Source organism: Phacochoerus africanus, chromosome 16 (assembly GCF_016906955.1).
Source record: "Phacochoerus africanus isolate WHEZ1 chromosome 16, ROS_Pafr_v1, whole genome shotgun sequence".
Taxonomy (NCBI): Eukaryota; Metazoa; Chordata; class Mammalia; order Artiodactyla; family Suidae; genus Phacochoerus; species Phacochoerus africanus.
In genome coordinates, this window is record NC_062559.1 from 21844182 (window position 1) to 21862953 (window position 18772).

General features: G+C 37.2%; 1 long non-coding RNA gene across 1 annotated transcript; it reads left to right on the plus strand.

Moving 5' to 3' along the window:
- Positions 1 to 1605: 1605 nt before the first annotated feature.
- On the plus strand, positions 1606 to 18043 carry LOC125117697 (uncharacterized). The gene is made up of 3 exons (XR_007132691.1): positions 1606 to 1694; positions 16498 to 16563; positions 17951 to 18043. It is a non-coding gene; the product is annotated as an uncharacterized LOC125117697 (long non-coding RNA).
- The last annotated feature ends 729 nt before the right edge of the window (positions 18044 to 18772 follow it).

The following is an 18772-nucleotide window of genomic DNA, read 5'->3' on the forward strand; positions in this document are numbered from 1 at the left end:
TATATCAAATATCTCTCAAGAAATACACTAAGCAGGCTAGTTTGATCATATATTATGAAAACAACTGAAAACACATTTTAATTAGGTCATATACACATGTGAATGGTTTGGGGATTTCATTCTCACCTAGAATGGAATGCAAGGTCGCTACTCATAAACATCAAAAGAATCCTGGAAGGTTGGGTCCAGAAATAGGTGTGTTACTAAAGTACAGACCTGATATCTGGTGCCAGTTGTATCGGTGGGCATTAGGGAAGCTGATATTTACAAGAACTGATACTGAGGTTGGTTATCAACCCAAGTAAGCCGAGGTCTTAGTTAGTAAGAAGATCATAAACAGACCCTGGGAGGGCTCATGCAGTGTACAATATGAAAAGTACAGGATGAGAACCTAATACGTATGAGCGTTAGATATAGCATCCAGACACTTTAACTCCCTGGGGTATCAAAAAGATGCAGTCTTTAGTGCCATTGCTATCTCAATATTTAAATCATCATCTTCAACTATAGGCAGTGGCTGCAGTAAAGCTGAGATGGTTCAAGACAAAATCCTTGAAAATAATCAAAGCTAGGAGATCTTTATACAACCCTGCTCCCCAAACCTGCCACCTGGCTAAGATGGCAAACCCATTTCTTACTGGTTGTAAATAATTCATAGGCTAAATATCAACTGAACTATGAGATTTGCGGAAACTATACTCACTGAGGTCCCGAGGCTTCCCAGGGGCATTTTTCTGAATGGTGTCATGCTCATGGCATGAGGTGTTTTGACATTCCCAAACACGGCCCACTTTGCTCATGTTGACACACACTGAAGACGCCCTCTCCTTGTCAAATTGCAGGAGCATCGGAATGATAGCAGCTGAGGAAGAGTATGAACACTTCAGTGGGAATGTTGTAAGAAGACAAATGAGGACCTGAAAAGATAAGGCCTGCTCAAGTGTACAGGGGTGTATCTCAGCTTTGGGGCTTGCCCAGGCTTCCCTATAATGTGCTTTTTATATTTCTCCCAACCAAATGCTCCTAAAGACTCTTTGCTATTTAGTTTTACAGACTAACATGCATCTTGGAGAAATAAGGTATACTGGTAGATGGCAGGGTTGAGATGTGTCTATCTTTGTTTTATATTTTAAAAGATTCTGTTGAGAGGAAAAGGTATGTGATCTGTTTAATATATCTCTAGCAACCAAGCTAAGGGTTGAGAGTCCAGGATTCTCTCATTTCAGATCTTCTAGTCAGGAACAAAGATCAAACATGACCACTGGCAATTACCCATCTGGGGTGAAATTTCCGGTCAAAACAACAGTGTTTGGGGAAGAAGGATTACCCACTTACCAAGGAGCATCTCTTAACTCCTCCAGCAATGTCCACAAGTTCTCCTACTATGAGATAGATCTCAAAAATACAAATCTTTTTCTTCCTTATCTTACTGATGGTACTTTTTTTCAATGTCTGGGAAAATAACAGGCCCAACCTCCCTTCTGACTACAGAAGGTGATAGTTAAGAACAAACCCACAGGAAGTAACAAAGTGTACACACACGCTCACACACACACACACACACACAGCAGGAAGAGGTCAGCTAGCGTAAATGCCTTGAAGCTGGAGCACAGTAAGTGTGGCTGAGAAACAGCAAGAGAGCCTATATAGCTGGAGACTGAATGAAGAATTTGGAAGGAAATTAGCTTAGAGAGGTAGGTAAAAAATATTTAACCTTGTAGAGCATGGAGGCTCTACAAGTTCTCTCTCTTATCGGAAAGGGGAGCCAGCTGTTGAAGAGCTTTGAGCTTAGGAGCTATATGATCTAATTACATTTCAAAAGGTTAAGTCTGATGCTCTGTAAAGAATCAGAGAATAAAGAGATGCTAGGATAGAAAGAGTGATAACAGTGGGGGGGGGGGGGCTAAGGTTTAGGCAATGGATAATGACTACCTGAATCAGAGTGCTAACAGTGTAGACTGTGGGAAGTGATTAAACACATACTCATGCACTCAAAAATAAACGTACCAAAGTATAACATACACACAGAAACACACATAAGTCAGAAGTAGACAAGCGCATGTAGCCAGCCCCTGTAACAAAGAAATAAAACGTTACCAGCATGACAGAAGCCCCCCTTCCGTTCTCTTTCAGTCATAACCTCTCCAGCACAGCATAAACCATCATTCTAAAGTCTACCACCATAGATGGCTCGTTTTATAATATTGTATAAATGGAATCTACAATGTGTACTTTTGGTGTATGTTTCTTTTACTCAGTATAATTGTGAGATTAATTCATGTCGTCTTGGGTGGTTACAGTTTGTAAATTCATTTCTGCATAGAATTTAATTGTATGAATACTGGAGTATATATGTGGTGGCTTGTTTCCAATTTTAGGCTATTAAAAATAGTGCTGCTAGGAACTTTATTTTTATGTGTTTTGAAAAAAATATGTGCATATTTTGGGGGTATACACCATAGGATGTAATTATCATATCATAGACTATGAATATGTGAATATGTTCATGGATAATGATAAACAGTTTTCCAAAGTGATAAGATAAACTCCTACCAGAAATGCATGAGAGTTACAGTCGTCAAATACCTCCCTCAATAGTTGGCTATTCTTTTTTTCTTTCTTTCTTTCTTTTTTTTTTCCAGCTTAGTCTTTCTGGCGGGTGTATTGTGGGGCCATTTCAATATTTTTTAAGTATATGTTCAGATATTTTGCATATGTTTATCAGGTTGTCTGCCTTTTTACTGATTTATTCTATTTTGGTTACAATTCCTTTATCACACATATGTGTTGCAAATATCTTTCCCATTCAGTGGCTTCTTTATTCACTTTCTCAACGGAGTATTTTGATGGCAAGAAGTTCTTAATACTAATATAGTTCTATGGTTAGGGGCATTGTGTTTGATAAATATTTGCCTATTTCAAAGAAATTTTTCTCTTTTGCATCATTCAGTATTATAATTTTCATATTATTATCTATAACATATTTGGCTTTTTAATTATGTGAGGTAGAGTAGAGATTATTATTTTTCCCATACAAATGGACAATTATCCAAGCACTGTTTACTAATAAAAAATTCTTACTGCACTATATGTTAGCTTTGTCACAAATATAGGCAGGTCTGTTCTGGGATTTCTATTTCGCTAGAATGTATGTCTATCCTTGGGAACATGCTGTGCTGCCTTAATTACTGGTAAGTCTTGAAATCTTTCAGTGTAAGTCCTCCAACTTTATTCTCTTCTTCAATGTTGTCTTGATTTTTCCAGGTTATTTAAATTCTCATGTAATTAAAAAAAAAAAAAAAAAACTTCACTCATGTCCAGAAAATGCATCTAGGGACTTGATTGGGATTGCATTTAATCTATGTATACATCATGGAAAAAATATTTTTCAATGTGAGTTTTCAAATCCACAAGCAAAGTATTTGCTTTTCTTCTGAGCAATAGCCCCTTTAATTTCTCTCAGTAAATTTTGTATTTGGGCGGTAAAACCTGACATCCTTTTTATTATATGAAAGTTAGTCATTAGATGAAAGAGTTCTTACACATTTGATATTTTGATTCTATTGTAAGTGAGAGTTTAAAATTAATACATTTTTCCTGACAAATAGAAATATTACCTCCATGCCTCTTCCTTACAACTAAAACCCTTAGAAACATAACCAGTGGGCATAGGAAGTCTGTGGAAAGCAGAAGACATGCTCCTTAGGAACCCAGGGACTTGAGAAATACAAGGCAGTAAGTTCCTTGGTTTTCCCATTTGTTCTAAATAGTGCAGTCCAGAAGCCTCTAACTCAGAACTGTCAATAGGCACAGATATATCTTTAAGAAAAACCTGTTTTCTCTAGCCAAAGAATGGGGGAAAACGTCACCTAAAAACAGAAATCCTTTTTTGGCAAAACCCACCTTAATTCAGCTAAACACTAAGAAAATATTTGCAACCCCCACTCCCAACAGGGTTCCAATGAAAAACTGATATTCCAGCCCATCTCCCCAAGTCCTTAGGGAAGTGAGTGGCATAGTCACACTTAGATTCCCCTATGGGATGGTATCTCCAAGGTTGAACAAGGAGCTGATCTTCCATTCCTTCCTGCCAGAATCAGGCAATACTCTCCACTTCCCCACTGTGGCCTTAGTGGGTTGGAGCAGGAGCTGAGCCTCCACCCCAACTCAGCATGGACAGGAGCAAGGTGGTGCCAGGCTGAGTACACCACACTCGGCAGTTCTCTTCTTTGAAAGGCACTATTAACAAAATGAACAAACAGACCACAACCTGGGAGAAACTATTTATGCACTGAATGTAGCTTACCTGTATCCAGAATTTGTAAAGAATATATAAAGAATATGTATGACTAAATAAGACAAAAAAATGCAATAAAAATTTCAACATATACTTCAGAGAAGGTATACAAATGACCAATAAGCACTTGAAAGGATGCTTCTATTGTTATCAGAGAAATGGAAATTAAAAATAGAAGAGACACAGAAGTCTTATATATTGCTGTTGAAAATGACACTCATGAATATAACTCATTTTTTAAAAAGCTTGAAAAAGTCTTTGAAGTTAAACATCACATAATCCTGAAGTTCCATTCTTAATTATTTACACAAGTTATGAAAACATATTTCTAATTAAAAACTTGTGTGCAAATGTTCATAACAGCTTTATTCATAAGAGCCAGAAACTGGAAAGAACCTTCTGTCAATCATCTTGTCAATGATTAAACAAATTGAAGTATGCAATGTAATAACTACTCAGTATCAAAAGGTACTGCTTAGTAATACACAAAACAATGTGGACAATTCTTTAAAATATTATGCTGAATGAAGGCAGCCAAACATTAAAGCATACATACTGCATGATTCCATTTATATGAAACCAGGGAAGACAAACTTAACCCACAGTGATATAAGGCAGATGATGGTCTCCAAGGGCTGGGGTTGGGATAGAGAATGGCTGCAAATGTGACCCCTGGAACTTTTGGGATGATGGAAATATTTTACAGCCTGATTGTTGTACAGCTACCTAGTCATATATTTATCAAAATTCATCAAACTATATGCTTAAAATGGATATGTAAATTAGAGTTTGATTAAAAAAAAAAACTCCTAACATACACAGGTACGCACACACGAATACACACATGTGCATATACACATATACATTTATAATCACAATATAATAATCATGATGCACTTCTTTTAAAGTCAAAATTAAAATGACTAGTCAATTACCCACTTTAATTGTCTGCATATCCATATTAGATAAGTGACTTGGCACAAAATATTTTTACATAGAGAGATTGGTTTAAACACTAGAGACCTGACCTTTTCCTATAAATTGCTCAATTCTGGAAATTTATTAAACTTCAGGCGAGTACAAAATCTCATCTTTTCACACATCAAATGATATTTATGTGATTTTAAAGATGCTAACATCTGTTAAAACAACCCACTGCACCAGGCCTGGGATTGAACCTGCACCTCTGCAGTGACCAGAGCTACAGTAGTTGGATTCTGAACTCACTGTGCCAAAATGGGAACTCCAATACATTGTAATATTTAAATATTTAATATTATGATATTTATTACAAAGAACCCATGTATCTATTATAAAATTTCAAAACTAGTTTTCCACCTGTTTGATGATTGCCTAATGCAACATTCCTGCCACAATTCCTGCATGTTCTATCTCTGTACTAATAGATTCCCACTAGCCACATGGAACTATTAAGGACTTGAAATGCTAGCATGACTGAAGAACTTAAATTTTATTTTTATTTACTTTCCATCAATTTGAATTTAAATAGCCACATGTAGCTATTAGTCACCATATTGGACAGCCCAATCTAATACCTGGAATGGATGAAGTTGGCTATTCTTTGCACATATTCAATCTATCTTGCATTAAAGTGGGATTCTGTCTACACATTCTCACTCCCACTTAATAGGCTGAAATACATGATTTAGTCATATTCTGAGCATTTGTTAGATTAACTCTACACTAGCAGGGTTATTTCACATTAAATGATGTCACAGATGCGTATGGTGACTTCAGAGTCTTTCTCCACACTCATGGGGCAGATGGAGAAAGCCAAGTCCAATTCAGTCTCTTGGGGCATAGTTTGAGCCAGCTTATTTCTCTCTTCTATCACACTAATTGTTAGGTGCTTGGAAATTATTGGTATGGTAAGGGTTAGTAGTAAGCTTTAACTTTGAGAAATGGTAGAAGTCCAATAGGTAGTGGCTAAGCCATTTATTCTAGTTCAGATTTACTAAAGAACCCAATCTTTGGGATTATGGGCACCGAATATTAATAAGTAGTTGCTTATTTCCATTGCCTTTCTGGTAATATAGTAGCTTTTCTACCTGATAGTAGTTTGGGTTCTGAAAGACTGTTTTTAATTGCAAAGTCACTAAAGATGAATTTAAACATTTTATCCCTTAATATTCTAAATTGAGACATTGTCATTTCCTTGAGTGATTTTTACTTTGACTTTTAGAATAGTTTCAATTTTGTAATGTTTTATTAATGTGGAATGTTCTGTTGTTTATTCTTCATTTCCATTATAATCATATCTCACTACCTTTGCACATATTGGACAGGATGAGGTTAACTAATAGTGCCTATATAGCAATACATTCTCAGTACATTCATAATAGAGAGGGCAGAAAATAAACAGATAAAGCCTGCTAGCTTCCAAACTGGTGTATTCATCTCATGCTGTACAAAAGACAAGTAAGCCTCTTGAGGCATTATATATATATATATGCACACATACACACATATATATGCATATATACATATATCACATATACACACATACATACACATACATATATACATATATATCACACACACACACATATATATAGGAGGCACTAAAGTAAGTGCTGGTTTTGTGTTTTTAGGGCTGCACCCACAGCATATGGAAGATCTCAGGCTAGGGGTCAAATCAGAGATGCAGCTGCTGGCCTACACTACAGTCACAGAAACACAGGATCCAAGCTGCTTCTGCCTACACCACAGCTCATGGCAACGCTGGATTCTTAACCCACTGAGCAAGGCCAGATATCAAGCCCATGTCCTCATGGATACTAGTCAGGTTCATTAACCCTGAACCACGATGGGAACTCCAGTAAGTGTTGGTTTTGAAAGAAATAAATGAGTCTAATGATGGGTAACAATTAGATTTTAAACCAAGTATTTTTGCTTCATTCTTCCTACAAAATTAAAAGGAGAACCAATCAAGTTATCCACTAACAGATAATTAAAATGAAGTGTGAAAAAAAGATATCTAGGTGATATTTGGCATACACCTTGGTAGTTCAGAGACTTTAGCTGCAAAAATCTTTCCAGACCCATCTACTCTTTTATGTGAACAAAATTTCTCAGATCTCACATCTGAAGGTGAAAATTAAGAAGGGGCAGAATAACTACTTAACTCTTTCATATTCTAGCAATTAATGCCAATAATTGATGGTACATTAATTAATTGTAAAAGAAAGTCCAGTTATCTTTAATTTTGAATAAAATTTTGTTTTAAATTTACATAGTATGTAATATAATTATGTTTGTATTGTGTATTATTAATTATTGCTATGACTCAACCTCCAAAGAAATTATAAAAAATCAAGCCCTTATAGTTATGAAAAATTGGGAAAAGAAAAAAAATTTCAATTAACATACTTTATTTTCAGAGAATTAAGGAGGAATATGTATTATGTGAATAACATCCCCCGGAGTTAGGCAATGCAGTGGTATGAAAAGGTGATAAAACCAAAAATACCTAAGATAATCATGTATTACATTACTATTATATTATTTCTATAAAAGAAGTGGAATGGAAATATAAGTTAAAGGAGGAAAAGAAAGGATGTGAAATTTCTGACCATTTAGAGGAAATTTGATCATGTGTATTTTAAGATGTTTCATGGTGGGTGTCAGTTCTCTGTAGTAGGTAGGGGTCATCCTTACTTATGATTCTTTTTTTTTTTGTCTTTTGAGGGCTGAACCTGCAGCATATGGAGGTTCCCAGGCTAGGGGTCGAATTAGAGCTATAGCTGCCAGCCTGTGCCACAGCCAGAGCAACACCAGATCCAAGCCACGTCTGTGACCTACACCACGGCTCACGGCAACACTGTATCCTTAACCCAATGAGCGAGGGCAGGGATTAAACCCACAACCTCACAGTTCCTAGTCGGATTCATTTCTGCTGCACCACGATGGGAACTCCTGATTCTAAAGAAATCAAATCTTGGCAACTATGATAAATGTGATAAAACCTGAGATTCAAAATTGAAATTCATTTAATTAAAAATTAAAATCTTTTCAACAAGGTATGAGCAAAATTTTTGAAGACCAATGGGCTAGACCAAAAAGACAAGTTCTCAGGCCCCATTTATGGAATTTTCAAGCTGAGTTTATATGTAGGGAAGATCTGGTATTTCTATTGGCACCTTACCTGGAGAATGACTAACAAAGTGTCTGATCTTGGTAACCTGTTCCTAAAATCATTAAAATTTCATATTGATTTAAAACATTTAACTGTAGCAATGACTGGTGAATAAAAAAGAACATGTAGAAACACAAAGGTCTCCAGAATCACAAGGGCAATTCAGCCCTCTCTGATATATGACTCACGACGCTGACCGATTAACGGAAACCCCTGTTATGAAACAGTGCTTAGTACAGCACTGGCACAGTGTGGACCCACGGCAAATGCTTTTTTGAATGAATAAAGAATCCTGGACTGTGGATAAAAAATTTGATAATTTTTTCCTCCATCATAAGACATACACACAGGAACTTAACGCATGAGCGCGTGCGCATACGCACACACATATCCTTTGGGTATAACTACAAAGACGCCATCAGAAATTTGACTTTCATTTTCAAACATGTCAAAAATTATATATGTGTATATATGTATGTACACACACACACACACACACATACATATGACTTTTTGCAACTCGAAAACTTATTATTTTCCTACCTTGTAGGAGAAACTGGTTTTGAATAAAAGTTTCGCCTTGAGGTTTTTCTAATAGCTTACATTCTAGGCATAGGAAAATTCTTCTTCGAATAGAATTATTGTTTTAATAAAACTTGTCTGCTTCAGAGATCACATTGCCTTTCCAAATTCAGCTTCAGAAAATACTGAAAGACTGAGAATTACCAAATTCTATTATTTTGTTTACATGTGGAATGAATATTTAAGTTACGTGCTTATTAATGTGGTTACACTATCCCTCAATCCTCCATAACTATTTTTTTTTTCACTAGATGTTGTTTTAAAATACCATAAGAACTAATTGACTTCTATTATACCAAACATTTGTGTAAGACAGAGGCCTCGCTGTGTAACAATTTATTTTTCGGTATTCCAAACATTCCCACATGATTAACTCCATCTGTAACTACCATGATGCTAATGGGTTGCTTCTTCCTCAGCCTTTATTTACTATCCAAAATTAATGTTTGTAAATGAGTTTAAAAAAAAAGAAACAGGAAACTATGTAGGATGCACATAAAAGGAAATTTCTTCCTCTTGTCTTCTTTTACATACAATGTGTGTACTGTCTGGTATTCTGGAGTTCCAGGAACTCACTGGCTAGACCCTTTTGCAATTCAGCAGAAAGATGATAATGAAGCTTATCGTAATAACCCTGAACTATTAGGGTTGTTGATTCAACAAAGAAAAATTATATTTTGTTTGGTATAGACTTAATGTCAAAGGTATTTACTTGAATTCTAATGTTTGGAAATTTAATTATCTGCAAAATATGTACAGCTACTATTAATCAGGAGACTTGATTAAACAGAACACTGATTATCTGATGAAGAGAATAAGGCAAAAGTAGGGATAATAAAAGACTTGCAAATGGATTCTTTTCATGTATCTGTGAATCCAAAGAGCTACGTCTTATGAGAGAGAGAGCACACACAGTGATCAGTGACATTCCTACATACATATGTGTTTATAACTGCATCTATCACTCTATTTACATAATAGATATATGTTCTGGTTGCAGTCCTATCTATATTTCTATATTTCTTAGGCAATCATCTAGGATTCATGTTCTGCCTTTGAATACCATTTATTATTTTTCTCCTTTCGCTGCTATTGTTCCTCTGCCTGTCTCAAACTAGAAGCAGGTAGTGAGTTGGGGGGGTTGGGAAAGCAAGTCCTTGCCCCGGCTTTGTCAACAACTAGCTCTATTACCCTCATCAAGTGAGTTTACTTATACTTCACACTTCTCATCTAAAAGTGTGTCAGACTATGGGAGTCTGGGGTTAATAGATGCAAACTATTGCATTTGGAGTGGTAAGCAATGAGAGCCTACTATATAGCACAGGGAAATATACCTAGTCACTCGTGATGGAACATAATGGAGGATAATGTGAGAAAAATGTATGTGTGACTGGGCCACTTTGTTGTACAGGAGAAACTGACAGAACACAGTAAATCACCATAATGGAAAAAATAAAAATCATAAAATAGGGTGTGAGACTAGATCATTGAGGGGTTTAATTTTTTGAAATGCAGTTGTATCTTTAAAAAACTTTATCTTAAAAAAAAAAAAAAAACTTACACCAAACCCTGAAATGGAAGGCAAGTAATAGAAAAATAGCTCTGGGTTCTAGACTAAGTCTAGAGCCTTGCCCTCTCAGCAGCACATAGGATACATTTGTGAAGTCCTAAAAACATGGTTTTAGAACAACCAGACTAGATTTTTTTCCAAGCTTTCCTTCATTCTTAAATGTTGTGATTTAGGATAACATGAAAATCAGTTATTAAAGACTTGAAAAGGAAAGTGGTTGAAGAAATGATGAAAATTGAATTTTACATCCATTGTAGATTTCTTTTAGTCATACCTGACAATACTTCTCAGAACACACAACTGAAAATACTTGATCTCTGTCACCACTAGTTCTGGACACAGTTGTGTAATCAAATGCTCTTTACTTATGGGTTAAAATAATATCATGTCTATGTATTATTGAATAATATATTCTATTTTCTCATTTATTAAGTGAGGAAACTAGATTAGATGGCTTCAAAGGCCTTTTCAAAGACTAATATTCAATGTTTCTGCATCCATAATAAAGTTTGCCAGATTTAAATATAGCTTAATTGACCAAGATAGTTTTCATTTAAATGTTTTAATTAAATCCATATTTAAGTAAAATTCAACTACAGTGAATTTTAGTGAGAACTTTCCTATAGCCAAGGATTCACACAATCCTGTGTATTTTCTTCTTTCACCTCTACTCTTTCTTTCCTCAGTCTATTTTACCACATTAGATTAACCAAACTTCAGTAATTTCACTCATCTCCACGTGCTAAACCGTCTTCCCATTGATGAAACTTACCTCCTCTTGCAAGTACATTCTTTTTAAAATGGTCTCATTCTAAAATCTTAGAGAAGCTTTCTATACCATCACTTCAGCTGATTGTAAAAGCATCCACAAAAGTAATCCTTCCCTGTGAACATGCTTATTGAAATACGACTTTGCTATAATTCTCACCAAGAGGTTAGCATCTATATTCTGACTCGATTCTGGCCTGGTGTTAGGTCATGCTTGTGTTTGTAGAATGTAGCAGATGTGATTGTTGTACCAGTTTCAAGCCTAGGCTTCTCAGATGTCTTGTTTGTTTCTGCTCTCTCGGAACTCTGCCACCAACATATGATCAAACCTGGACCAGCCTGATGGATAATAAGACACACGCAGCCTAGTTACCTTCATCTCCCCAACCTTCATCTCTCCAGGCAGCCAGTTGACATGAATGAGGCCTTCCTAGACCAGGGAGGCCCCAGCCTACCTGTTAGCACATTATAGTGCAAGAATAAGTCAAGCCATTATCAGCCAATACTATCCTCTTTACCTGATTCATGAGTAACTACGAAAGGCTATCATCTTATGCTAACCAGTTTGGAGTGATTTGTTATGCAAAAACATCTAAAACCCACTTCCACTGTCTAATTTCCTATACCAAACAACTTTGAGCTAATATAAAAAGATTCTACTGATCTCTGTCTTTGGTCTTCGTAGTCTCCGCTTCATTGCCCCTCAGCTGTCTTCAAAATGCTCTATCCATGTCAATGCGAGAGGTAAAGATTTGCCAAGAAATACATGGAACTAGATAATTTAAAGGGAATCCTCTCCCACATCCTCCAGGCCCATGGGTGCCTCTTCCTCAAACTCACCTGCCCGAGAATGCTGCTGTGATCAAGGCATCATTCTGTTTTATGTTTTTGTTTTTGTTTTTCTTTTCCCATGTTTTCACAAGATGTCAATTCAAAATATTGGTTTTGGGAAAACATTTTTATGAGATAGTTTTTTTTCCAAAATATTGTAGGGGATATATATGCAAAGATGTTTCAAAACCACTGCATCATTGCCAAGTGCACTTCCTAGCATGCAAATGGGACCACTTTTCTCTTTAGTTTAATGTACTTCAACGGCCTCTCATTATTCATAGGCTAAAACCCCAAATCCTTGGCTTGGTGAACAAGACCTCTAAGAACTAGATCAAAATAGTGTTCTGGTTTTATTTTCCTTAAAGATATCTTGTTTTGGTTACACTACACCACTTGTAAGAGTTTTACGAGTTGGACCAAGGTGCCTGCTGAAGTTAGGCTGCTATTGGAGTTAAGTTCCTCTTATCCTCCCACAAAGACAAGGAGATGGGACACCATCATCCTTGATGATTAGATTTCAAAAGGACTGATCCTACGTCCTTGAGAAAAATAGTCCTGTGTTATAACATTGTCAGGAGTCTTTAAAAAATGTATATCCTAAAGGGGCAGAATGGACAGGTACAGTTTTCTAAAATAAATGCTCTAAGGAAAGGGAGGCCAAGGCCCAGGAGCAGGAAGAATCTTCTCTGATGTCTGGTCAAGACCCCCTTAAAATCAGCCAATTCTGTCCTTAGCCCTCTACAAATCCTCTGCCTTAATTTTCTATTCTGAGAGTAAATTAAGACTCTGTCAAGGTTGTTTTCCCCTTTATTATAGTAAATCTAATAAAATTAACTTTGATCAACATGTTTTTCTGGTGGCGTTTTAGCAGGGTCAACAATTGAGAACCAAATGTCTCCATAAAGTGTCTTGACCACATCAGTATATCTGAATTCTAACGTATTTCCCAGCTATCTGGACCTAAGTATGAAGTATACCTTCTCCTAACTCTCCATGGTAAACTTTCATTCACACTGGCTTCTGATTTTTTTTAATCAATTAACACCAATTTAGGCTGAAACCTGCTCCAAGACCCAAAACAGTCTGATGAGGCCTCGACTCCCGGCTGTACTTCTCCACTCCTTCACACGCCCTCTGATGAGTTTAGCTCTCTTCATGACATTGATAGGGATGGAGTAGGCACAGGTAGTTGCAGACGTTCCAATAAAGGATCACAGATAGAGAGGGACATCTAGGGGATATTGGGAGATCACTGCATGTTAATAAATTGCTTAAAAAAGACATCAGAACAAGGAAAGCTTCCTTGACCAGTGGAGGTATGAGAACTGTTTCAGGTCATTGGTTGGGGAATGGGATGAGGCCTGCATTCAGATTCTGACCAAGGGCAGGAGTTTGAGGACCACCCTCCTCCTGATTTGAATACACAGCTCACTGGATACTAGGGAGGAGCTACTTCTCTCAGGAAGAGGTAGGCTTTTCTAACACCCACACCCCTTGGATGGTAAAACTGTAGCCTACCAGATCCTCTGGGCAGAATTTCCATGCCTGCCCACTTGCATCTCTCACAAGCATCCTATCCTAATAAGTCTATTTCTTGCCTATCACTTTGTCTCTTGCTGAATTCCTTCTGCGGAGAGACATGAAGAACCTGAACCTCATTGAGTCCAGACACAGGGTGAGTGATTCTAATTTTAAACCGTGGGTTCAAGTCCCAGTCTGGGTTTTGGCTGGGTTCAGGCCGTTAGTGCTGTCAGTTTCAACGCTGCTATCCACTATACCTCAATGATGCACCTTTCTTAGAAATTCAGTAAGGGACTCTATCTGCCAGACCAGATCCAAGAATTTAAGCCCATTCATCACACCTTTCCAGTGCAACTGTATGTACAGTGTTCTTAACTACCAACCTACTGATCTCAGATGTTTTGCTTTGCCAAAATTTTAATTACGGAAGGTTTAACTTTCAACATTCTATATTTTATGGATGTTATAAAAAGAGATATTATACAGATTAAAAGGCATATTTGAGGAGTTCCCGTCGTGGCACAGTGGTTAACGAATCCGACTAGGAACCATGAGGTTGCGGGTTTGGTCCCTGCCGTTGCTCAGTGGGTTAAGGATCCGGCGTTTCCGTGAGCTGTGGTGCAGGTTGCAGACGCGGCTCAGATCCCGCGTTGCTGTGGCTCTGACGTAGGCCAGTGGCTACAGCTCTGATTAGACCCCTAGCCTGGGAACCTCCATATGCTGTGGTAGCGGCCCAAAGAAATAGCAAAAAGACAAAAAAATTAAAAAAAAATAAATAAAATAAAAGGCATATTTGAATCAATAACCTGATACCCACTAGTTTTGTAAAATAAAGAACTATAATGATCCAGCAATCCTACTCCTGGGCATATACCCAGACAAAACTTTCATTGAAAAAGATACATGCACCCCTATGTTCACTGCAGCAGTTTTCATAATAGCCAAGACATGGAAACAACCTAAATGTCCAAAGACAGATGAATGGATTAAGACGAGGTGGTGCATATACACAATGGAATACTATTCAGACATAAAAAAGAACAAAATAATACCATTTGCAGCAACATGGATAGAACTAGAGACTCTCAAACTAAATAAGGTAAGTCAGAAAGAGAAAGACAAATAAAATACCATATGATGTCACTTATATCTGGAATCTAATATATGGCACAAATGAACCTATCTACAGAAAAGAAACAAACTGATGGACATAGAGAACAGACTTGTGGTTGACAAGGGGAAGGGGGAAGGAGGGGGAGGGAGGGGGAGGGAGTGGGATGGACTGGGAATTTGGGGTTAGTAGATGCAAACTATTGTATTTGGAATGGACAAGCAATGAGATCCTGCTGTATAGTACAGGGAACTATATCTAATCACTTGTGATGGAACATGATGGATGATAATGTGAAAAAAGAATTATATAAATGTATAACTGGGTCATTTTGCTGTACAGAAGAAATGGACAGAACACTGCAAATCAGCTATAATTAAAAATTAAAAACAGGAGTTCCCGTCGTGGTGCAGTGGTTAATGAATCCAACTAGGAACCATGAGGTTGCGGGTTCGATCCCTGCCCTTGCTCAGTGGGTTAACGATCCGGCGTTGCCGTGAGCTGTGGTGTAGGTTGCAGACACGGCTCAGATCCCGCGTTGCTGTGGCTCTGGCGTAGGCCGGTGGCTACAGCTCTGATTGGACCCCTAGCCTGGGAATCTCCATATGCCGCGGGAGCGGCCCAAGAAATAGCAAAAAAGACAAAAAAAAAATTAAAAACAAGAACTACAGAACTTCTTCAATCCTCAGTTTCCTCAATTAAAATGAAAACAATACTGTAAAATAGTATTTTGCAAATATGAAGTATAAAAGATGTACTATCTAGATATTAGTCTACCAGTTGCCAGAAGGCTTTGTTTACTACAAAAGCACAAACAAAATTAATAAACTTTTGCATTTGGATTAATAAACTACCTAGATAACTTTAGCTACATTCTTTGCTGCACACACAATATGGGTATGTTCATAGCTTAAAGGAACAACTGAGCATTCAGGAACCATCTGGTCAAACCTGTTATTATCATCTAGGACCCCAGCTCCTTATTCTCCTAGCTCTTGGTACTGACCTTTGGCCATTGTCATACTCATTAGCATCAGAGTGTGAGCCAGAAGAAGGGACGTGAGCTGACACAAAACTCCATTCTGCATGTGACTTCTTGTTAGCAGCCTATAAAATATTTGTTAGGGAAAAGGCTCTACTTTTGCATTTATCTTCTCGTCATTCAGGGGAAGGCTAAGCATGGCACAGGCCATAAATACTTAACTTTATGGTCTGTGTACTATGATATCAATGGCTTCAAAGGGATAGCTATGCCAAAATGTGTTATAACTAGCACCATTAATTTCTGCCACTTGGGGCTACAATTTTCTGTTTAAATCTTTGCCATTTACACCTACATAAGGTAATATATGTTTATACATTATGCATAAACATAAGTATGTATATTCTTCATATGTATATACTTCAAAGAAATGGATTTTTAAGGTTAAGTGTCCTAAGAGTAATGGTGCTTTTTTTGTTTTAATTTTTATCTTTGCCTTTTTAAGTTTTGACTTTTGTTTTATTTTATATTTGTTTTATTTTATTTTTTGGTTTGGTTTTTCTTTCTTTTTTTTTTTTTTGGTCTTAAGAGTAACATAGATACTTAGCAGTCTCTGTAGCTTAAAAAACAAAGAGCGAGAGAGAGAGAAATATGTAGGCTTACCTTTTCTTTTCAGGCTGACCTGACCCTGACTTTCAAATTGAAATGGATAAAGACAGAAAATGGAAAAGCTGGAGATAAGGTAAGGAATTTTTTTTAAAAAGTTTTTAAATTCTCCATTTTCAAGTGACTAAAAGAGGATTTTCAGTAAATAAGAGTTTTGATTCAGCCATTAATATCAAATGAAGCACTTTGGGAGGTTGACATAGCTGGAGGCATTATTCGCAGACAGCACTCCTCACTGTTCCCTCAGGGCACACACCACCAGCAATCAGAGGCAGTTAACAGGTTCTAAGCTGTGTTCTCCCCTGGTTGCAACTAGGCAAGCTTATGAGACGCGCTTCAAGAAACTCTTGATTAAAATTCCTCATGGTAGTCCAACTTGGAGGACACAAAGGGCAAATTCCCCTGTGACCAGGGCTACATATAAGAAAAAGTTTAGTGATAAAAAAAAAAGTCACTCCTATGCCTAAACCTAATCCCACAGAAACCCAGTGATTTACTAGTACACACCTCACACATTCCTTTATTCTTTCTGGTTACCTGAAAGAAAAGAAGGAACAGCTTACTGAAAAACAAACCTTCACATCATTTTATTCATTTTGATAATATATAGTCTATAGTTACAACAATCAACTGATTCTAAATATTATACTTGCAGAAGCAATGCTTTCAAACAAGTTTATTTTATTGATTCAACAGTGAAAAAAAAGGCATGCTGAGGGTCTGTCTGTCACGCTGAGGGTCTCCTGGGCAGTTCTAGGAGGTTAGCGCTTACTTTAAGGTCACGGCATCTTGAATGGAAGTGACTCTACGCCCCTGGGATCAATCAGAAGTGAACCATGCTCAGGCTGCCCTCACTGCCCTTCTTTGTTCTGAGAAACTGCCAGGATCTTGCCCTATGTTATATGCCACAGGAGAAATCTAAATCAGGTTTTCAGAGATAAAACAAGGAACTGGATTAAAATACACCATTAAGAAAACAAATAAGTCAAGCCACAGACTGGAACAAAGATTCACACTACATTTATCTGACAAAGGATTGGTGTCTAGTCTATATAATGAATTCTTACAGATCAACATTAAAAAGCAAAATTCCCCTTGAAACCAAACATCAGCCTGCGGGGCTCCTGGGTGCAAAAGCCCTTCTGTGTCCCCCATTTCTCGTCTTAGGAAATGGGTCTCATTCAGCCACCATGACTTCCCTGAGCTCCTAGGTGTGGGTTCAGACAGTTGCTGACCAGGGAAGGAAGGGGATGCAAAGACAAGGGAGGAACAGTCAAGGACAGCTAAGAGTCCTTCCTTGTCCTCCTCCCTGGCTTAACTACACCCTAAACACAATCACCCATAAACTAAAGGTTAGGTGCCTGAGCACAACTGCCTATGGGTTAATGATTATTAGCACATGATGTTTTTCAGGAACTTTCCTAGTTTGTTTTAATCTCTGATCAATATGCCCTTTTTGCAAGTACTGTTATTCTAGGCAATGACCCAGAAGACCCCCATCATGATCATACCAAGATCTCCTGACTCCAGGTTTGATGACTAAGATTCTCCCAAAGAAAGAAGAGGAATGCATGTTTGTCCCAATCCTGATTCCTATATGAAAACCCATTTTTCTCCTTTTTACTATAAAACACCTTGCAATTCTTTCTAATGGCAGGGGAGGGGGGCACAGTCCTTAGGGCATTCCCCGGCTGGGACCCTTGTTTGCCTGGCAAAGCAATAAAGCTATTTTTTTTCTCCTTAACACAAAACTCTGTCTCTGTGTTTCAATTCGGCACTGGCAGACAGAGGCTGAATTCTGGCAATACCCTCAAAAACAGGCACAAGATTCGTATAGACGTTTCAAAAAAGAAAATACACAAACATCAAGAAGTACATGAAAAAATATTAATCATGAATAATTAGGGAAAGCAATTTAAAATACACAAATATGTAATACACAAAGATTGCCATGAACAAATGTTGATTAAAAAAATAGTGGCTAGAATACTCATACGTTGGTAGAAGGAGCACACAATATATATACCATTATGGAAACCTGGCAATTTCTTATAAATGAAATACATTTCTATGACAGAGCATTTACATATCCACTTCTATGTCTTTATTCAAGAGATATGATAGCATAGGTTTTCACAAAGTCTTGCATAAGAATGGTCATACTAGCCTTATTTATAGCAGCCACAAGTTGGACATAAATATCCATCGATTTAGAAAATAAATCAGTACACTGTGTTATATTCATACAATGGAATGATACTTAGCAGTGGAAAGGAATGTATTAT